The sequence below is a fragment of the Symphalangus syndactylus genome, chromosome 9 (assembly GCF_028878055.3).
Source record: "Symphalangus syndactylus isolate Jambi chromosome 9, NHGRI_mSymSyn1-v2.1_pri, whole genome shotgun sequence".
Lineage (NCBI taxonomy): Eukaryota > Metazoa > Chordata > Mammalia > Primates > Hylobatidae > Symphalangus > Symphalangus syndactylus.
The window spans coordinates 101146984-101169307 of record NC_072431.2 but is presented as its reverse complement, the minus strand read 5'-3'; the positions used below and the strand labels follow the sequence as shown (position 1 = coordinate 101169307).

At 43.5% G+C, this 22324-nt stretch overlaps 1 protein-coding gene and 1 long non-coding RNA gene across 5 annotated transcripts in view; one reads left to right on the top strand and one right to left on the bottom strand.

Moving 5' to 3' along the window:
- Positions 1-22324, top strand: part of CHN2 (chimerin 2) — a 328135-nt gene that overhangs the window by 49527 nt on the left and 256284 nt on the right. The window lies entirely within an intron of this gene.
- Positions 9774-21782, bottom strand: LOC134731448 (uncharacterized). The gene is made up of 2 exons (XR_010113725.1): positions 19855-21782; positions 9774-19823 (listed from the first exon to the last, which is right to left on the bottom strand). It is a non-coding gene; the product is annotated as an uncharacterized lncRNA (long non-coding RNA).

The following is a 22324-nucleotide window of genomic DNA, read 5'->3' as shown; positions in this document are numbered from 1 at the left end:
TGAAGGATACAATTCACCTCCCACACGGAGGGATGCACCAACCAAGTGACTCTTGTAAGTGACTGAGTCCTCCCTCCGTCATTTCTCCTATTCTCTGTGGGAATTTCAAAGCAAGCATTTTTGTATTAAGGCAGCAAGGTGAGGGTTTCAAGGCTGATAGGTTTCTCCTCTAGGGGCAGCGCCGACTATCGGCAGATACTGAAGCTCTGCATTGAGGGTGGTGAGGCTGGACCTGCACCACCAGGAAGGAGCCCCAATCGATTAGAAATGTCTGTCTTGGGTGAGGAAGAAGGAAGTGGTGTACATGGGTGCCATATGTTGTCATCTCCCTGGTATGGAGCTTACAGATCTTTACTGGTAATCAGGAAAATGGGGTTTTCATCCCAATTCTGCCATAATAAGCAGTGTAACCTTGAGCAAGTTAAATTCCCTTGCTTTGGTTTCCTGGTCTTTTAAGGAGGCGTGAGCTCTCCCTCTATATAAACCTTCTAGATCTCAAACTCTGTGATCCCAGGCCCCATCACTTGTGGCTGTCCATTGTTCATGAGATAAGTATTGAATCTTCATCTTGGTCTTTATTTCTCTCTCAGTCTGACCTTACACTACTTTTCGGGCCATGTCTTCAATTTCTTATTCGTACTGGCTAGGCAAGATTACCTATGGTTTCTTGAACATGCCCCACACTTTCCTGTATTGATTTCTTCAGTAAGATCTCTACCTGCAATGCCTTCTGTCTTTCCCTCTTCTCTGCTTATTAAAATCCTACCTGTTTTTTATTAAGACTCTGAGCCTCATAGAATTTCTTCTTTATGGGAACTTTATCACTTTACTATTTATTACAGTTGACTGTGGATTTTTCAAGCAGTCCTTAACTAATATGTAAGTTCAAGGTGGATAGGATTTGTGTTTCAAGCATCCAGTGTCCATGGACTCTCTTCAGTGTCTAATCAGGCTAACAAAAGGTAGTGAACATTTCTTTAAAAAGGAAAACAGAAACCAAGGAACAATGATAGAATTAAAGTGGCAAGGAGATACATTTAAGTCAGCACATACTTAGTATCTTTTGAATTTGGGCAAAACAAGGTGGTAGGTACTTCAGTGGGGACAAGTAAGAGTAAGAAATAGTCTGTTTTCAAGGAGCTTATAATGTAATAATGATAATGATAATATCTTCCATTTATTTTATGCATTTTTAACCACACCCTTTACGTGCGTTATGCATTCCTAGAACAACTCTGCAAGGTATTATCATCAGTATTTTACTGATAACAAAGATGTAGCCCACAGAATTTAAGGGATTTGCCCAAAGCCACACAGCCGGTACATGGATGCCTGGCTTGAGAACCTGAGCTAATTCCAGGACTGACATTGCCTCCCTGGTGGGGACTGTATGACAAGGGCTAGCAGCACCCCATGCACACACTCACGACTTTCACATTTCCACGCCTTTACTCCGCTCTTCAGGCCACTTGGAACACTTCTCTTCCACACCTCTCAGCTTGTGGAAATGCTTCCCGTGCTTCAAATACATCTTGGATATCTCCTTGTCGAAGCCTTTGCTGCTGGGCTCCTGATAAGGAGGGGCTCTGTACACATAGGCAAAATGAATGCACTTAATGCCAACTTCATCTTCTTTTCCATTAGGAAGGCTCTAAGGGTGAGGTAAGGATATCTAGTAAAATGTGACGAGGGAATTTCGTTTCATTCAACAAACATCCATAGAGCACTTGGCAAAGTCTTGGTAACATACCAAGGAAGTTGTGTTACCAAGAGGAAGACCCCTAGTGTAAAGCAACTTTCCCCTGCTTTCTAAAAGAGGCTATGGGCAACACCCATGATGACATCAACCTGTAGGATTTATGCTGACTGGAGAGAATTACTTCTTGTCTCAGGCAGAACCAGAGAGGTTCCCAGAGATCTCATGTCTCTTTCCTGGTCCTGGTCCACGTGGCTGGGAGGGTTGAGGGTAGGTGGGCACTGATGTGGAGTGGACAGTCTCAGAGGGACTTGTTTGCTGGTAGTTGCTAAAGCAGAATAGTCTTCTGGAAGACCATCAGAACTTCTTCCCTCCTTCTTTCCAAGGAGTGAAGGGTCAAAGTAAAGCCATTATGGACATAGTTTCTATTCATTGATCTTCCTGTTAGTAAGTGATGAGTTTGATGTGTGATCCATATGGCTCACAGGGGCCATTGAGCACCTGTTTGCAGTGCTATGGAGTCAAAGGTAAACAAGGCACATCCATGGCTGAAAGGTAGCTCACATAACTGAAGTACATGTCTTAGTCCATTCAGACTGCTATAACAGAATACCCTAAACTAGGTGGCTTATAAACAACAGAAATTTACTTCTCACAGTTCTGGAGGCCGGGAAGGCCAAGATCAGGGCACCTGCAGATTTAGTGTCTGGTGAGAGCCTTCTTCCTCATAGATGGTGCCTTTCCACTGTGCCCGCACATGGTGGAAGGGATGAGGGAGCTCTCTGGGGCTGCTTTTATAGGCACTAATCCTGTCATGAAGGGCCAGCCCTCATGACCTAAACACCTTACAAGGGCCCCGCCTCCTAATACTATTACCTTGGGGGTTAGGATTTGTCAGAGACACAAACACTCAGTCCATAGCAGTGTAGAGTGGCATGCATCATGTGGGGGTCATAATGGAGGTGTGTACCTTGTATTGTATGAGATCAGAGGAGGCTGTAGGGTCTGTTGAGCCTGGGAGTGTCAAAGAGTATTTCACGGAAGTGGTGGCATCTTTGCCGGGATTTGAAAGATGGATGGGATTTCACCAGGCTGAGAAGGAGGGATAGGAGGGCACTCCAGGAAGAGGGAACAGCAAGTGCAGAGATAAGAGTAGGGACAGCAGTTTGGCATCTGGAGCTTGGGGAGTGAGATCAGAGGCATAGTAAGAACCACAAAGTTTGGATTTCTGTTTCAAATATTACTGATGTTTATGCGATCACACAGTGACCCAAGGTTGCCAGAACAGACATTTGCTCCCTGCCACATGTGTCACACAGGCCTGACTGCCTCCTTTCACCCCTCTCTGGCACTCAGGGAAGTGGCTGCCCACACCCTCCACAGAATCAGGTGCCCATTTGCCCCGGGGCCACGTGCTTCCCCCAGCCTTCTGTCCACAGCCCGCCTGACCTGCTTCCTGAGCTCAGCTTGCCAGAGACTGCCTCAGTGCCCCAGCATTGTGCAGTGTCTGTGCAGTGGCTAAGAAGGGGCCAGAATTTATTTGTTCTTTCCCCTTGCAAAGATTGTCAGATCCTGGGTGACAGAAAACAAAACAAAATACACGAAAAAGCCTCACCGCCCCGATGGTGCCTCACGAACCCTGCCCTTTCACAGCCAGCCTTGACCTTGGTCGTATCACTGCCTGATCCACTGGGAAAGGAGCTGTTCTGTTATTTCCTCTGCCAGCTTTCTCTTTCCATGGCTTTGCTTTCCAATTAAAAACACAACAAAGCAAAACAAAAATCACGCAGCCCCAAAATCCTCTCTGCTCTTTATCCTCAGGTGGTCAGTGTTTATACTATTTTTGATTTTAGTTGAGTCATCATTTTTATAGAAACAGCATCATTGCATGTGAAACCAGGTGCTTTCTCTGCTTTGTTCAGGCAGTGATGCCTGAGTAGGCCAGTCCACCATGTCTATAAGAGCAGAGCTCAGAGACCAGCCAGCTGGCAGTGGGTTTGAGGAGGGCTGGAGGGCGTCTGGGGCTTGGAAAGTAGGCCCTGTCCCTTGCAGCGAAGCACAGACATTAGATATGATCTGACTGTGTTGCAGGTGATGGGAACAAGTCTGGCCAGGCAGCCGAAAGTGTGGGCCAGAGCGTCCGGAGTGAAAGTACTATAGCAGGCAGTGGTCCTAGCAGCTGGTGGTAATATCAGGAAGAAGTGACATGTGCTATTGGACCAGAGACCTGAGCTCTAGATTGGCAGCCACATGGGACACTGGGCCTTGCAGTCAGACCTGCCTTCAGCCTGCTCCCTTGCCAACCTGCGACCCCAGTCTGCCTCCAGCTCATTAACCAAGTCTCCCACCCTGTTGTCTGCAGCTTTCAGTTCTTCCTCTTCGCTTCTGCTGTTATGATGTTAGTTTGGGCCCTGAGTCTCACCCGGATGGCCATGATCAACCTGCTGATGAATTCCCTGCCTGGAGTCTCCTCATCAGGTCTGCCTTTGGGCCACAGCCAGGTGTCATTCCCCTAAAACACAGTTCTGATCATGTCATTGCGCTATCCACAGAGCTCAGGTGGTTCCCTCCCTCTTAAGCCTGGCATTTCAAGGCCTCAGACAGTCTTCTCTGCCTCTCTTGTGCTCTGAATATTTCCTGTAGATTCTTACTTTTTTCCCAGTGCTTCAAACCTGAACCTTCAGCAGAATCTACTGGGGAAACAAATCATAGGATTCTCAGGCTCTACTTTGAGAGACACACACCAGTAAGTTGGGTGCTGGAACCTGAATACTTCATGTTTTAAGCTCTGGCCATGTGACTCTGGAGATGAGCCGGGTTTAGAATCGTGTGTCTCTGTCATGCCATTCCTGTACCCTGTGTGCCCTCTCTCATCACCAGGCTTATCTGTTCTTCTTGTTCCAGATCAGTTGTTACTTCCTTTTGAGGAGTTCTGTGATTGCAGTAGTCAAAAACAAGTTCTTCTTTTGCCCCTGTTTTGGTCAGGGTTCTCTAGAGAGACAGACTCAATATGATAGCTAGCTAGCTGGATAGATACAGAGACAGGAGAGGTGATTTATTTGGGGGATTGGCTCATGTGGTTATAGAGGCCGAGAAGCCCCATGACAGCCCATCTGCGAGCTGGAGACTCTGGCATGCTGGTAGCATGGCTCAGTCCAAGTCCAAAGGCCACAGAGCCAGGGAAGCTGATGGCATAACTCTCAGTTTGAGGCCAAAGGCCTGAGAACTGGCAGGGCTACTGGTGTAAGTCCTGGAGTCCAAAGGCCAGGGAGCCCGGGCTTGTTGTTCAAGGACAGGAGAGAAGAGTGTGTCCCAGCTCCAGCAGACAAATGGACACATTCGCCTTTTCTCTGTTTTTCTTCTTTCCAGACCCCCAGCTGGTTGGATGGTGCCTGCCCACATGGAGGGCCGATCTTCCCCACCTAACCCACTCAGACTCACATGACAACCTCCTCTAGAAACACCTCACAGACACTCCCAAAATAATGCTTTACTAGGTTTCTTTTCTAAGTGTTCTTTAACCAGGCAAGTTGACACTTAACCATCACAAGCCCCTAGGTTGTCCTGCGGCCTTTCTGCTCTAAGCCATTTGTCTTTTTCCTGCTGGATTATAGGTTATTTGAGTGTAGAGAATGTATTCATCCACGTGTATCTTGCAGCTTCCAGGAAAGCAACTTAAGCTTAATAGCCACTCCAATGTGAAAGATATTATGGAATAAATTGTCAAAAAATACAGATATTACATTTACTTTTGTGATAGTTTACATCTATAAGGAAAAAATAGGAAAGATTTTTCAGGAATGGTAGCGACATGAATACCAATAACCAATTCCATTCTTTAAAAATTAAAAAATGTGAATTTAAACAAGTGGCAATTTTAGTTGTAAAACCATATATAAGAATTACCTTTTCTTCTACTCTCTTGCCTGGTGAAGAGAGTCTAAGACTTCTGAATATATCTGCATTGCCAAGACCTTACTGACTTAACCTTATTTAGCACAAGACGTGATTTTATTGTTCATCGGCAACTATGTTGTCTGTTATATTTGCTTCTGTTGACTACCAGAGACATCAGTTAGCTCAGATTTCTATTAACAGGCATAATGTCATGGCACTCCCTGGGATGAAAGAGAGAGAGCAGGAATTAGCCATTTGTAGCTTTTACAGCGCCACCTTTATCAATATATTCCCATTTAAAAATATCCTTTTATCTGCATAGCAAAAATGAAATTATATGGCCATTACCAAAATGAGATAGGAGATTCATTGGATCAGAAGTGCTTTCTTTCTAATCCTTAAATGACCAAAGGGTTCTTCTCTGATAGTTCTATAACAGAGTTAAAATTCCTTTTACCCTGAAATGTTACAGATAGGAGATTAACCTAGTTATGCTTCACCCATGTAAGGAGTGCATGTCTCACGGAATCAGGCAACAGCAACAGAGGTGTCTGATGTAGGAAGGTACAGAAGACATGAGACTTTCATGAATTATAGCATGACTCCTTAAATAATACAAAAGTACTTTACAAATAATTAGCTATTTTAGACTAGGAACTCTGATTTCCGGTTAAACCTTAAGTTGCTTCCTACTTGTTGATGTCTAATAATGTACATGGAGCACCACACCTAGTAAGAAGACTCTTCCCTTTTTTTACCTGACCTTCTTCTTTTTTTGAGGTGGAGTCTTCCTCTGTCACCCAGGCTGGAGTGCAGTGGCACAATCTCGGCTCACTGCAACCTCTGCTTCCAGGGTTCAAGCGATTCTCCTGCCTCAGCCTCTCAAGCAGCTGGGATTACAGGCACCCGCCACCATGCCAGGCTAATTTTTGTATTTTTAGTAGAGACGAGGTTTCACCTTGTTAGCCAGGCTGGTCTCGAACTCCTGACTTCAGGTGATCTACCCGCCTCGGCCTCCCAAAGTGCTGGGATTATAGGCATGAGCCACTGCGCCTGTCTTGCCTGAACTTCTTTACAATTTAGTAATATTTTGATCACTTATTAATTATGGGCAAAGATGGCAAAATTGAATAGGAATACTAAAGTTAATCAGTAAACATTTGTAATGTATCTACCATGCAGGATGTTTTGCAAGGGATTTTGATTTAAAATAAAATAACAGACCAGGCACGTGACTCAGGCCTGCAATTCCAGCCCTTTCAGGGGCCAAGGCTGGTGGATCGCTTGAGCCCAGCAGTTCGAGATCAGCCTGGGCAAGACTGCAAAATCCTGTCTCTACAAGAAAATACAAAAGTTAGCTGGGTGTGGTGACATGTGCCTGTTGTCCCACCTACTTAGGAGGCTGAGGTGGGAGGATCTCTTGAGCCTGGGAGGTCAAGACTGCAGTGAGTCGTGATCATGCCACTGCACTTCAGCCTGGGCAACAGAGCAAGATTCTGTCTGAAAAAAAATTAACATAAAATAAAATAAATACCTGCCTTCTAGTAAGATTACTTTTTAGTGTTGTTATAGGGATGAGATATATATAAAGCACCGAACATGGTGAGTAATGAATAAATGCGAGGCAGTGTTTTCAAGGTAACTTTGTGTAACTAACACTTATGCAGAATTTCAGAGAGAATAAGATAATTCAGACATATCAGTAATATTTGATAAACAGAGATTTCACTCTTTCTTCAACATAGTGTTCTGAGATTGAAATGAAGAGAAATATGTCAGTACATGTAAACTGTGAGTGTTTACTTTCAACTGTGAAAACGAAGCCAGATTTGGAACTAGTAAGGTATTCATCACAAAAATAGAACCTAATTATATGTAATTGAAGATAGGGCTTGATGCATGGCACTTATTTTAGAGATTCAAACATGTAAAATAAGGGTGACAGTGGTTTTTGAAGGTGCTTTAAATTTTATATCCATCTCAAAAATCTTACACATGCTATGTATACTTAAATAGACCAAATTCATTATCATTAACCTATAAACAGCAATAGAAAGGCTCTGGGTTAGGAGAGAAACTGAGGTTTAGGTAAAAATTTTGCCACTGTGGCAAGTTGAATAATGTCCCCCCAAATTTATGTCCATCCAGAACCTTAGAATGTGATCTTATTTGTGATCTCATTATGCAAATTGAGCATAATAAAACCTACCACATAAGATTATACAGGATTCTTTTTTCTTTTTTAAGACAGAGTCTTGCTCTGTTGCCCAGGCCAGAGTGCAGTGGTGCGATCTCAGCTCACTGCAACCACCACCTTCCAGGTTCACGAGATTCTTCTGCCTCAGCCTCCTGAGTAGCTGGGACTACAGGCACCCGCCACCATGCCCAGCGAATTTTGTGTATTTTTAGTAGAGATGGAGTTTCACCATGTTAGCCAGGATGGCCTCAGACTCCTGACCTCATGATCTGCCAGCTTCGGCCTCCCAAAGTGCTGGGATTACAGGCGCAAGCCACTGCGCCTGGCCAATTATACAGGATTACATGAGAGAGTCTGTAAGTACTTGGTACATGCACAGATGGTATTTATTTGCTGTTTGTCTTAAATTGCATTCTTATGCATCTTATAGAGAGTGAGATTTCAGTTTAAGGAGAAGAAAAAATATTTTCTACAGGACCATCCAAACATGTAAGTGGCTTTTCATGGGACAGTTTCCCATCACGGGAAAGACATAAGTCGATTCTTAGTCATCCAGAGTGTTAAAGACAGTGTATCAGTTAGAGACTGAGTTTCAGTCCATGTAACAGCAACTCAACTATAGGGCCTTCATCAAATAGGAATTCACAAGAAAGTTTTCACGTAATAAGATGTGCTGAGCTGTGTCTTCAAGGCTGACGTAGAAGCCTCCTGATGGCATCAGGGACCCAGGCTCCTTCTGTCTTCTGGCCTGTCATCCTTACATGTGGCATTCATCCATGCTGCCTGAAGGTGGCTGCCCTACCTCCAGCCTCACTCGCTCATTCCAGCAGAAAGAAGTGTCAAGGAGGAAGAGGTGGCTCATGTTAACAAAGCAAAACTTTTCCAGAAATCCTCAGCACATTCAGCTGGATTCTTATTGAACAGAACTGGGTCACATGACCTCTAATAAATGTGAGAGTCTGGGATATTTAGTTTTTAGCTGGATTCAGTGGTGCTCTGAACAAACTAGGCATTCTGTTTGTGAGGAAGCAGGGAATTATGGATTTGGGGTAGGAAACTAGCAGCGTCTGCTATAAAAGGGACTCTGGAATGGGTGGGAGATTGGGCTAGATGAGCCTTCCAACTATAGGATTCAAAGATAAACTTAATAGATTTCCTACCCTCAAAGCATTGACAGTTTATATTGGAGGCAGCTTTTAGAGTCAACTATGTGAATTTAAATTCAGTTTTATCCCTTACTAGGTATAAAATTCTGATCATGGGCAAGTTATTTATCCTCTCTGAACCTTAGTTCCTTCAACTGTAAAATAAGGATGATGGTGTCTGTTATTTTGATAATTACATGAGTTAAATATTTAAAGTGTCAATTATAATGTTTGGTAGGAGTAGATGCTAAATAAAAGTAGCTATTTTTTTTTTTTTTTTTTGAGACGAGGTCTTGCTGTGCCACCCAGGCTGGAGTACAGTGGCGTGATCACGGCTCACTGCAACCTCCACCTCCCAGGTTCAAGCGATTCTCCTGCCTCAGCCTCCTGAGTAGCTGAGATTACAGGCACGTGCCACCGCGCCCAGGTAATTTTTGTATTTTTAGTAGAGACGGGTTTTCACCTTGTTGGTCAGGCTGGTCTCGAACTGCTGACCTCGTGATCCATCTGCTTTGGCCTCCCAAAGTGCTGGGATTATAGGCATGAGCCACCACACCCAGCTGCTATTCTTTTTCTACTAGATGATAAGCTCTGTGAAGGCAGGAACTGTGTCTTATATGTGCAGCATGGTCATCTCAGTACCTGATACACAGTACCCCTTTAATAGATCTTTGTTAAGTGAATTAATGGAGGAGACTAGTGCTAATGTTAATCTATAAAGCTGATATAAAACATATTCAAAGTAACTGAGACTTGCCATTTCTCAAGTGAAATTTGAGGCATGTATCTCAAGCACTTTCTGTGACAATGAGGAGGAGATACTACATTAAGGATTAAAAAACCTAAGGTATAAGATAAGAAGTTGTTTTGATTAATGTTGCTAGTTGCAGACAACAGAAGCCACTCTAAGGAGTTTAAGCAGAAAACGACTTACGACAGGGTTTTAGGGACCTTAGAGAACCAGGACTGCTCTAGTAGTAACTCCCTTGGCACCACCATTCACACCCAGCATTGGTTACCGGGGACTAGACATGAGCATCTCTGCGAGCTGCCCCAGAAAAATCACACATACTAGGTCTCTAGGAGGGGCCGATCTCTCTGTACAGCCACTGCTTGGCACCATGTCCTTTCAAATGTCATGTAAATGTGTCTGCTCCTCAGAGCCTGGGTCACATTTAGACTTGTTGCAAGGGAGTCTGGGAAATGTAGTTTTTAGCTTTCCAGTTTCTGTAGTTCAAGCAGGTTTGCTAAAAGGAGATTGGTCAGAGTGCTCAACTAGCAACACAGTGTCTAGCACAGGAGTCATTCTGAGCAACGGCATGCAGTTGTCCTACCAAGAGAGCTTGCAGGTCGTAGAGTGGTGAGACCACTGGGAGGAGTTACTGGAAGACCAGGGGAACACAGTAAAGAGTTCAGGTCCATTTACCCCAGGAGCCTGCCAGACAGGCACCCAGGAATGGACAGTGGGTTACCGATGGTCATAGAGAGGGGCAGAAGGGGAGAGGGGTGGAAGTAATTTTTCCTGGACATGCCCGGTGGATTGTGTGCAGAGGGAGACCTGCTTCTGCACTTCCCTTTGCCTGGTCACTGTCTCAGGCACTCAGTTTCAGACAGGCATGTGGCTCCAGGGAAGGCCATCAAGCTCACTTCAGAGCCCAGCCAGCCCCATCCCGGCAGAGTCAGGATGGCAAAGGCGGGGCTTCTGTGGCCTGGCCCATGTGACCCCCAGACAGTCCTAAATCTTAGGGTGTGGGAAGGAATAATCATGAGGCAAGGAGGAGACGGAAGGAACACCCTCCACACTGAGAAGCCTTTGTTAGAACCTTCCAGCCATGAGGTCAGAGGAAGAAGCTGAGTGATCTCTTAAAAAAATATGTATATATATATTGGTTGGGGGTTTTCTTTTCTCTTGTCTTTCTTTTCAGTCTAGGCTTGTGTTTTATAGACTGTGTGATACAGGCAATGGGACAACTGGGCAATTAGTTGGAACTGATCTTGCAGACAGCCAAGACGGCAAGCTGGGTGACTCAAGTTCAGAATGGGTTTTTGTAAAAACAAATAAACAGCCATGATTGATGTCTCCCTTCTCATCTTTTCTATATCCTTTTTTGTAGGCAGTTGTGGAGAATTGGACTGGTTTACTGACATCATTTCTCTCTTTGCAGGCTGATTTCATCTTAGTTATTTACACAGGTATACCTTCTGTAAGGACAGAATCTATCAATGCAACTTGCAGTATGCAAAAACCATTATCTAGAAACTGATTCAGTTTAATGCTATTAAGTGCAATCAGAAGTTACCAAGCCTCTTACTGGAATGCTCTTCCAAATGTAACTTAATCCAATTTACCTTTCCTTTGGTATTTAAGTTCCTGACAGCCAGAGCAGACATTTCTCAGACAAGAGTGATTTGACTTGTAACACATGCCTTTTTTCTTTCTTTTCGTTCATTTCATATTAACAATTAGGTGTGATGTTACAGTGAGCTTTCACCTTTAGGTTGTGGTCAGCTCTAGACCCAGTAAGAGGCTGCCATGTCATAAACTTGATTTAAATGCCATGGGTGTGCCAGGTGTTTTTGGGTGAATGAATGAGACATATACCCTCAAGCCCCAGATAACAGTCTATTTCAGAATCACAGAATCATGTGACAGTATGAGAACACTTTATATCTAATAAAGCTGGAATGTAATGACTCATTCTCACATAGTTTTAATGTTCCTTTATCGATTTCAAGTGTTCTTTCTTAAAAGAAAAGGTTTGTATGTGACCATTTGAAAGAAGAGCAACAGGCATTTTTTGTTCTTTCAATTTTAACACAAGCACAATATTTTAACCTTTACCTTGTGATTTTTGGGTGTATGCAGTGCAGCTTGCCTATAGGTGATTTAGTTGTTTGTTTCTGATCTCATGACAAAGAAGTGGTGGAAGCTGTGTGGATCTTTTCATTCCCCAGTATCTTCTGCCGGAAGCTGGTGCTCATGGATCATTTGTTCAAGGACTTAAAGTTCAATTTCTAGTCAAGGTAAATTATGGCTACATCAGGCTGGTCTGGCACAGGTGATCTTCGATGATCTTCTGAAAGCTGTCCATGTGGGCTTCAGGGTAGGGGACCTAGAAGAACTTAGGCAGTCCAGGGAGCCAATGCTATAGTATTTGAGGAGGAACTGATCACCCCCCACCCCCATCCAAACCTACCTACAGGGCCGTCTGTTAACCAAAGACCTTCTATTAGTAAGGGGTTCTGGCTGAAAATTCCTTTCGTCATTGGGGGAAATAAACCCAAAGCAATGTATGTTATACTTTCTTGGAGCCCAGGCCATCTGGGTAGCGTGAGTTTTCTTTAAATACATCCTGAGTAAGGCAATAGATTTCCTTCAGAACATTTAGCAATTAAGACTGGGGCTGTCAACTAGGCTTACTGTTAAAAACCTGCCCTGCTTTCCCAGGCTGCCTGGTCTGAAACTCAGATGCTTCCACCAGAAAATAGGTTTACTCACCCATTGTCTTGGCTGCCATCTTCCTTGACCACACCTGAGTACCGTGAATGACCACCAACCCTCACTAAGGCCATTTGCCAGATGGCTCTAAGTGTGGTCCATCCTAGCCCTGGTTTCCATTTGGCTTGGTCACACCACTGTGTCCTCCTATATGTGTCTTTCAGTCGCCACTTCAGTGGCCTGCAGTCATCTCAATACAGCACATGTATTTAATAAAACTAAGCCCAGGGAGTATCTCACAGCAGCTTGGTGGTCTTCACTTCTTCCATATGCCAGTGTCAGCAACACTGCTCTCCCTGTTCCTTGGGCACAACTGTTCTGACTGCTCCCTCTCCTCCACCATCCCTTCATCTTTTCTCCTTTCCACTCCTCCACATAGCCCAGCACCTAGGTTACAGCTCTAATCTCTTGGGCCCTGGAGAATTATAACTGAAAAGATGTTTTTGCATCCAATCCATTGTCTTCTTTTTACACATAAGGAAATGCAGCTTCAGAGAGGTTAGACAAATGACCCTGCTCTAAACTAGTTGAAGCAGAGTCAGGCCTTCTGTCCTTCCTCCTGCTACTCGGCCTGGTGATGTCCTGCTCTCCCTATCTCCAGCCTCTCTTCTTTTATCCATTCTGTATACTCAAGTATGCAGATTTATCTGCTTTTGTTTTTGTTTTTGAGGCAGGGTCTCACTCTGTCACTCAGGCTGGAGTGCAGTAGTGTGATCTCAGCTCACTGCAGCTTTGACCTCCTGGGCTCCAGTGATCCTCCCACCTTAGCCTCCAGAGTAGCTGGGACTACAGGCATGTGCCACCACTCCTGGCTAATTTTTTCTTTCTAGAGATGGGGTCTTGCCGTGTTGCCCAGGTTAGTCTCAAACACCTGGGGTCAAGTGATCCTCCTGCCTTGGCCTCCCAAAGTGTTGGGATTACAGGTGTGAGCCATTGTGCCCAGCCCCTCAGATTTATCTTGATGAAATACTACTTTCATCTCTCTCTCCTGCCCACAGATTTTTTGGTGGTCCCTATAGCTAGGACAACCAACTATGTAATTGTCATCCAAACTGGGTCCCTTGAGAGTGAAGGAGATGCTAGAGCAAAAGGGATAAACCAGGATTATCCTGGGCAAACCAGGACATCTGGTTACCCTTTGTATCGCCTAAATCATAAAGATTAGATGATCCCTTATGGAATTTAAGGTTTTCTACAATCAGGCCTCAAACTACACTTCTAAGCTTTGTGCTCGAGAGTCTACACAATATTTTGCTTGGTCCAGTCAATTTGCTCATCCTTCTTGGCTCACTTTGTGACTATTTCTGCTTTGGAATCTGGAAGTGTTTCTCTGCTCGCCTCATCTTCTGTTTTCTCCAGGGCCTGTTAATTCCCTTTTCTTCCATAAAGTCTAAGTCTGTTTCATCTCCCAGAATGTCTAGCTCCTCCAGAGTTGTGCACTTGCTATCTCTACTACTAATTTGACACTTCTGAGTGGTGAAATGAAGTGTTTTTATTCTTTTGAAGTAGTGAGGACACAGCTTCTGATTATTCCTTCTATAAATATGCCTGCTACAAAAGCGTGAGACCCACAAAATAACAGAGATAAAAACATAAAATGAGCAAAACTTTCAAAAGAGAAATCAGAACTTTATTTTGCTGATGAGTGTGTAGAACTTAGAACTGTACAACCTCTGCAAAGAGGAATTTGGCATCATCTCACAGAAGTACACATGCAATCCCACTTCCATCTTTCTATCTTTACAAGTGTGAAATAGCATATGTATTAGGTTATTGCCTGTGCCATTATTGTAATCCCAAAAGGTTGTAAACACCAAATGTCCAGCAATAGGGAACTAGTAGAATATAGACTGTGGTGTAGCACATAGTGGAGTACTATGTAGCTTAAAAAAAAAAAAAAAAAAGAATGGGCCAGGTGCGGTGGCTCATGCCTGTAATCCCAACACTTTGGGAGGCCGAGGCATGCAGATCGCTTGAACCCAGGAGTTTGAGACCAGCCTGGGTAACATGGCAAAACTGCAACTCTACAAAAAATACAAAAATTAGCTGGGCGTGGGGGTGTGCCCCTGTAGTCCTAGCTACTCAGGAGGCTGAGGTGGAAGAATTACTTGAGCCCGAAGTTCAAGGCTGTAGTGAGCCAAGATTGTGCCACTGCCCTCCAGCCTGGGTGATGGACTGAGACCTTGTCTCAAAAAAACCCCCAAACAAACAAATATACAAACAAAACCCAAAACCAAAGAAGGAAGATTTCTATGTGTGAGTGTGGAGAGATCTGTAGGATATAGAGAAGGAAGAGAGCAAGGTGCAAGAAGACTGGATATTGGGTGCTCCTTTTTGTGTAAAATAGGGTGTGGTAAGAACGTGTGTGTGTATATTCATTATATATTCACTATATAATATAAATACACACATCATATGTATACACATCTTGTATATTGGTACTATTTGCAAAAAGAAAGAAGTTGGTCAAAGGGTACAAACTTCAGTTGTAAGATAAATAAATTCTGGGGACCTAACATATAGCATGCTGACTATAATTAATACTGTATTATATACTTGAAATTTGCCAGAAGAGTAGATCTTAAGTGGCCTCATTCCCCCACCACACACACAGCAATGGTAACAAAGTGTGGTGAGGATGTGTTAATTAATTTGGTTGTGGTAATAATTTCACTGTGTATACATACATCAAATCATCACATCATACACCTTGAATATATGGAATTTGTATTTGTCATTTATACGTTAGTATAGCTGGAAGGAAAACAGTGGAAATGTAGACAGAAACTAATGAAAAATGATTACCCCTAGAGGCTGGAGTGGAGGTCAGACTTTTCTATGTATAGTCTTCTACCTAATTTTTTTTTTCTTTTGAGATGGAGTGTTGCTCTGTCGCCCAGCCTGGAGTGCAGTGGCACGATCTTGGCTCACTGCAACCTCTGCCTCCTGGGTTCAAGCAATTCTCCTGCCTCAGCCTCCCAAGTAGCTGGAATTACAGGCACCTGCCATCATGCCCAGCTAATTTTTGTATTTTTGTAGAGACAGGTTTTCACCATGTTGGCCAGGCTGGTCTTGAACTCCTGACCTCAGGTGATCTTCCCATCTCGGCCTCCCAAAGTGCTGGGATTACAGGCGTGAGCCACCGCGCCCGGATCTTCTATCTAACTTTGGATTTGAGTCATGTCAGTGCATTATCCATTAAAAAATAAAATTAAAATGTTAGGTACTTTATAAAATTCTTTGTAAAGTAGTGTACAGTGTGATTATTTTTGCTGTCTCTCATTGGCAGTATTTTCATTTGCAGAACTGAGTAACCTTCTGGAGAGGAGGAGCAGAGGTGCTTCAGAAAGCTTTTTAGTCCATTGCAGTGAGGAGCGGGGAGTCTGGAGAAGGCGTGGCCATGGTGGGGCGAGGGAGGGGTGCGGAAGCAGTGCCCCGGGCTTCCACCTTCCAGCCCTGGTTGTGTCTCTGCCAGCCAGGATCCCTTGTAAGAAGCTTCCTTATGGGTCAGCCATTTTCTGAGTCCATAGCTCAGTGTTTCCTCTTACTACCTTTAGCCTTCACGGTTTTGGAGTATATTTTTCAGGTGAATATTTTATTCAGCAGTGTGATTTTCCAGCCTGCTAATTCTGGACACCAGACCTGTTTTATCTGGTGGCGTCTGTGATAGTTTCTCCCAATAGCAGAGGAAACAAATCCTTTGTTGCCCTCATCATGTTTCATCTCATTCTGACAAATGTAATTCACAGCTCTTTGAGAATGTCATTTAGAAATAATCCCCAATTCATAAGCCAAAATACAATACAATTTGCAATTGTGTTGTATTTTCTTTCTAATATACTTTGACCCTTTTGGTGGGGAAATTAGAACATGATTTTTTAATGCAGATTTGGGAACGACCTATTCAAAGAGAAACTCTGAAGGTGATAATGATACCCCCCCCACCTACTTTTCAATCATAATAGATATCCTTCATCAAGTGTCTTCAGGAATTCTCTATCCAGCTAGCTATTTACTTTTTCTTGTGTTTTACGTATTATCTCCTATTATTCTCCAAACAACTCTTTTACAGAATGGGGAAGGACATGGAGGCTCAGAGAGGTTAGTAACTTGCATGAGGCCACACAGCCTACTTAATGACCGGTAGAGGGGGTTGGTGTTTGCACTGTATCCATTGCCTCCCTAACTTGGCCAAGCTCTGCCATTTCCATGTCTGCTAGTACCTTCCACTTCATCTCCAAACCCATTGAGAGCAGTTGTCAGTTCTCTTCACCTCCCCTGCTAGGACGCTGGGATTTCCCCCAGCAGGGCCCTGTCTCAGGTGTTCCTTCTTAGAACCTTGAGCTCCTGCTTACCACCCTAAGGACCGCAAGTATTTCTCTAGCCCACGCATGTTGTCTGGAGTATCTATCCAAATGTACAATAATTTATTTTCTCTTGAAAACATTATCCCTCAGAATTTAGGACTTCGCCTTACACTGGAATCCTTACAAAGGTCTTTTGCCTTAACTAGAACTATAGTTCACTTCTCTGAACCACAGAAAATATTTGGGCAGAGCACATTACTGAAATTACGTCAAATAAATACCGGCATTGGATGCTCATAGAGGTCACCTAATGGAATGACTTTAAAAAGGAAGGAAATCTGCACAGTTTAGTGGTTATATATGGGCTCTGCCCTCACAAAATTGTATGTTAGATATCATTATACACAAACCTCTTAAAATTAGATTATTTTAAAGAGCAATAAAGTAAGTGGTGCACCAGGCGTGGTGGGTTACACCTGTAATCCAAGCACTTCGGGAGGCCGAGGCAGGCAGATCACTTGAGGTCAGGAGTTCAAGACCAGCCTGGCCAACATGGTGGAACTTCATCTCTACAAAACATACAAAAATTAGCCAGGCATGGTGGCGTGAGCCTGTAATCCCAGCTACTTGGGAGGCTGAGGCAGGAGAATTGCTTGAATCTGGAAGGCAGAAGTTGCAGTGAGCCAAGATTGTGCCACTGTACTCCAGCCTGGGTGACAGAGCGAGACTCCGCCTCAAAAAACAACAACCAAAAAAACCACTTTCTATCTAACTGCACAGAAGGTCTCTTCTGTGTATCACAGTACTAGTTTGATAAGATTCTTAGAAGGAAAACTTCAAGCATTTGGAATTAGCACCATGTAGAATATTTCATATCACAAATACACATAGTTGTTCTTAACACATATCAAAGAAAGTGTTAACCTTGCTTTGTGTCACTTACAAAAGTAACCCTTGTGGTTAATACTTTAAACTGTTTCTCTATACTAAACTAAAGAGAGTGCATTAAAGAGAGTTAAATTATATCAGGATTAGAGTGTCAATTTAGATGATAAAGATCTTTCTTTGAAATCAGTAGAGAGAATAGATTAAATATAATTGTTTTCTTTGTGTTGACTTCATTCAATTCTCTAATCCCTTTCTTCTTTGACTAATTGTTTCTCTTACTTTTGTCTATTAAAGTGAACCTTCCTTACTAAAAAGAAACTAGATTTTAATGGGTGTAGACTTTCAGTTTTGCAAAAGAAAAACAAGTCTGGAGATGGATGGTGGTGATGGTTTTACAACAATGTGAATGTGATTAATGCCACTGACTGTATACTTGAAAATGGTGAAGATGGGGGTGCAGGGGGAGGGAGGGCATCAGGAAAAACAGCTAATGTATGTTGGGCTTAATACCTAGGTGAAGATGGGTTGATAGGTGCGGCAAACCACCGTGGCACACGTTTACCTATGTAATAAACCTGCACTTCCTGCACATGTACCCTGGAACTTAAAATAAATCGTGAAGATGGTAAATTTATGTTATATGTATTTTACCACAATTTAAAATAAGAATTTAAGAATTAAAAAAGTCAATTGACTGTTAAAAGCAAAAAAAAAAAGCAACTTAATTTAGGTAGAGTAAATCATTAGCCTTTTTAAAGGAGATCTGTTATTTCTTAGCAAAAATTTCATCTATTGGGAAATGATCTCAGAACTAACCGTTTCTCTGAAATCACAGTGAAATCAGGAGTGTAGAAAGTAGCTATTGTGGAGCCTTTGGGAAACTTGATGTTGAGTAAATGGGGGACGTGCTTTTAGAGTCTAGAGACTTTGACGGAATAGGGACGGTATCATGGGCTGCCCTTCTGTGGTGTCTCTGGCTATTTCCCAGCACAGTCCACAATGCTGCCCCTATTGCTTCAACTTCTCCTGACTCTAGAAGCAGCTTCAAGTTTCCAGAAAGCTCCAAGTTGCCTCCTGACTGTGCAGTCTCCCCATTTCCTCAGCATGCTCTTGGTTTCCCACCTGGCTTCCTTACTCTCTGATTACTCATTGGATTTTCTATCTGATCTGTTGCCAAAGAACAGGGCACAACTTCCAATTGCTCTACTAGACTTAGACTGGCCAAACCCACTCTCATGAAACCTCTGGAAGGCTCGTGCTCTTTTGAGTTTGACTTCTGCCTCCTTAAGGCCCCTGAAGCTGAGCAGGCTGTGAATGAATTAACAGAGCTTTGTAAATTGCTTAAGAGATGTGGGTAGACAATAGGGACTCCTGGAGTGAAGACAGAATGACTGAAATAGAAACTTTCTGTGGTTAGCATGGATGTACCTGCCTTTGTCACTCCCTGAATAAAGTTCTTTACTTTCTTGGAAGCGGGAGGCAGGCTTGAGACATGAGAGAAGAGGGCTCTCTCTCTGGTCTAGGAAAACAGTGGGCCGGCATGCAGGGAGGAGAATCCTTGGGCCTGGTTGGTGAGTGACAGCTGAGGAGGAAAGGCTGTTGATGTCAGCTATTGTAGTACAGAGAGCATCCTCTGTCTTGATAGATGAGTGTAACAAGAAGGAAAAGGCCCATGAAGTCTGTTTTAAAAGGTAAAAATTTGACTGTCACATGAGTGAAGATTCACCTCAAAAAGACCCAGTACAGTAAGCTGAGCACTGTGACTTGTGCCTGTAGTCTCAGCTACTCAGTAGGCTGATGTGAGAGGATCAAAAGTTCAAGGCCTGAGCAAAGTAGCAAGACCCCATCTTCCCCCCAAAAAAGATCCAACTTCGATATTAGTCCTGCCATTGGCAGTGAGACATCCTGCCCAAATGACTGTCAAAGATGTGTGTAAAATGTATGTGTGTTCCCCAAAACAAACCACATACTTCCAGTATGAGGGTGCCAAGAAGAGTTTCCTAGGAAACTGGAGCACCATTAGGCCTTCCTCACTAGGCATCCACCAGAGGGCCTGGTCCAGAGAGTAAAGGCTTGATAAATACTTCCTTCTTCTGTAACTCCTCCCTCCTCCCTCTTCTTCATTCCATCAGCACCCACAAAGGGTCTAAGGAATGGGTGATCCAGTAAGACATGAAACAGGAGATGGTATTACCTTCTAATAGGAAGAATATATTTCCTAATACCTTCTAATAGGAAGAATATATTTCCTAAACCACAAACTAACCATCTTGTCTGCCAGAGAGACCAACAACAGCTTTTGTTGGTCAATTACGAGGCTGTGGTCCTTGTAATTGTTATTCTAGTGTGTGGCAAGATGCTGTGAGGAAATTCAGGTGGGATCTAGCATTTATTGATCATTTATGAGCAAGAGATTGTGTTTCAAGTTTTAAATGCATTATTTAATGTTAACAGGCCCCCTATCATGGCAGGCATGACCCCATTTTACAGTCGAGGGAACTGAGATTTGGAAAGGACTATGATTTACCCAGGGTCATCCAGCCAGGGAAAGTGGAGCAGGATTTTGAAACTCAGGTCCACTCCCTGATTCTTTCCACTGTAGTGCATTTTCCACATGAGTGGCAGATAGGTTCTGAGCACTGCCTACCTTTCTCCTTCCTGCCATCCCTTCCTATCCAAACTAGGTCCAGACCTCCTTCCAGGAAGCCTCCACCTCTTCTAGTCGAGAAACCTAGCCAGAAACCTAGGCTGGGCCTCTGTCTCCTCTTTTGGAAGAGCACAGATGAAGTACAATTGGCCCTTCTCCCTCCTCAAGGTGAGAAGCCAAGGACACTTTGTGTCTGAAGTCTTTTAATGGAAAGAATCAATATGGATCCAATCCCTCCTTTCCCTTTGATGTTTTTTTACCTGTCTCAAGCCCCACCCACCCCTCTGCTGTAGTAGCTCTTAGAACTTTTTACTCCATGGGCATTTGCCTGGAGTGCCTTGTGACCTCTCCTGCATTCTCCCCAGCAAGCATGTCATCCAATGCACAACACTGTATCTTCATGGGACAACTCAGCACCCTCTGTACATTAGGCACTAAGTGCATATTTTTTTTTTTTAATTTTTTTGAGACAGAGTCTCCCTCTGTCGCCCAGGCTGGAGTGCAGTGGTGTGATCTTGGCTCACTGCAACCTCTGCCTCCTGGGTTCAAGTGATTCTCCTACCTCAGCCTCCCGAGTAGGTGGGATTTACAGTTGCCTGCCACCACACCTGGCTCATTTTTGTATTTTTAGTAGAGACAAGGTTTCACCATGTTAGCCAGGCTGGTCTCAAACTCCTGACCTCAAGTGACCCTCCCACCTTGGCCTCCCAAAGTGCTGGGAGTACAGGCGTGAGTCACCATGCCCAGCCTAAGTGCATACTTTTCTGTGGTTTATTAAAGCATACAAAAGGCCACCTACTTTTCCACAAAGAGGAGCTTGATGGAGTGAATCCTAAAACCCAGAACAAGGCACTAATACCCTTTTGAATTTTCTCTGGTTTTCTATTGATTGGAATGTCAATGTGTCCCTGTTGTGGGAATCTGTTATTTGCTGCCTAGATGAGCAGTTTAAGTTGAATCAGGCCATTCTTCAAGACAGAGTCCTCCCGATGGACAAGGAGAGGCTCTAGAGCTTTCTGTGTACATGAGCTAGGATCATTCAAGCTGTGACTTGGTGGATCTTTAATTTGGATGACTCTCCTTGGAGCAGCCAAATCAGCTTCTTGCTGATAACAGGAATCAGGTTTTATAGTAAAGTCCCCAGTCAGGCAGAGTAAACAGGAAGCAGCCTGTTATTGATCTGTGTTGTGGAAGGTTCTTTTCCACTGAGGAGGCTGAATATTTTGTACTGAAACCTTTTACTTCCTGTACCCAGCATATTTTTCCTATATATGTGTTAGGACAGAAGTCCTTTTGAGTATCTTTATTTTATTTGTTTTGTGAAACCCTTGGAACTAAGGGTGCAGGAACAAATTATCCATATTTAGTATATGTGGTGGGTTAAAAAATGTCATCCATTTTTGATAACATAGGAGGAAGTATAAATTGTTATTTTATCAGCCATTTCTAATGGTTTTTTAAAAATGTCCTTCATTCACAGCTTCACCAGAACACACACACACACACACACACGTCCTTCAATTTCATACATTTAAAAAATAATCTTGTTGAGTATTAGGATTGGCTAGAGTATTTTTTAAGATAAAAATTACTATGTGCATTTTCAACTTCTCTTGATCTTTGCATTTGGAGGATAAAAATCTCCAGGGAGATTTGAAGATAATAAGTAGAGGTGGAAATGCATGGATGCTTCTGCACCAATTCCCAGGGAAGGCTTTTCCAGATGTGGAATGCCATGGGGAGTCTGTCTGGTTTGGATAATTGACAGCTGCCAGCTTGTAATGATCTGTGCTAAATGGGGCTGGAGCCACAGAAGGCAACGTAACAGCTGGGCTGCTGGGAGCCAAGGCCCTGCACGAGGCACAGCTGTCTCCCCAACACCCATCCTCAGGGGCCTCACCCCCTAAAGCAGGTGCACTGTTCCAGGAGCCTGTTGCTTCCACCTGATGAATGAGAGGAAACATCTTGATTCACTCAAATGGGCCACAGTCAGATAATTAGAGATTTTCTTCTTTGCATTGACTTTGGCATTTTAATTTTAAAAAATT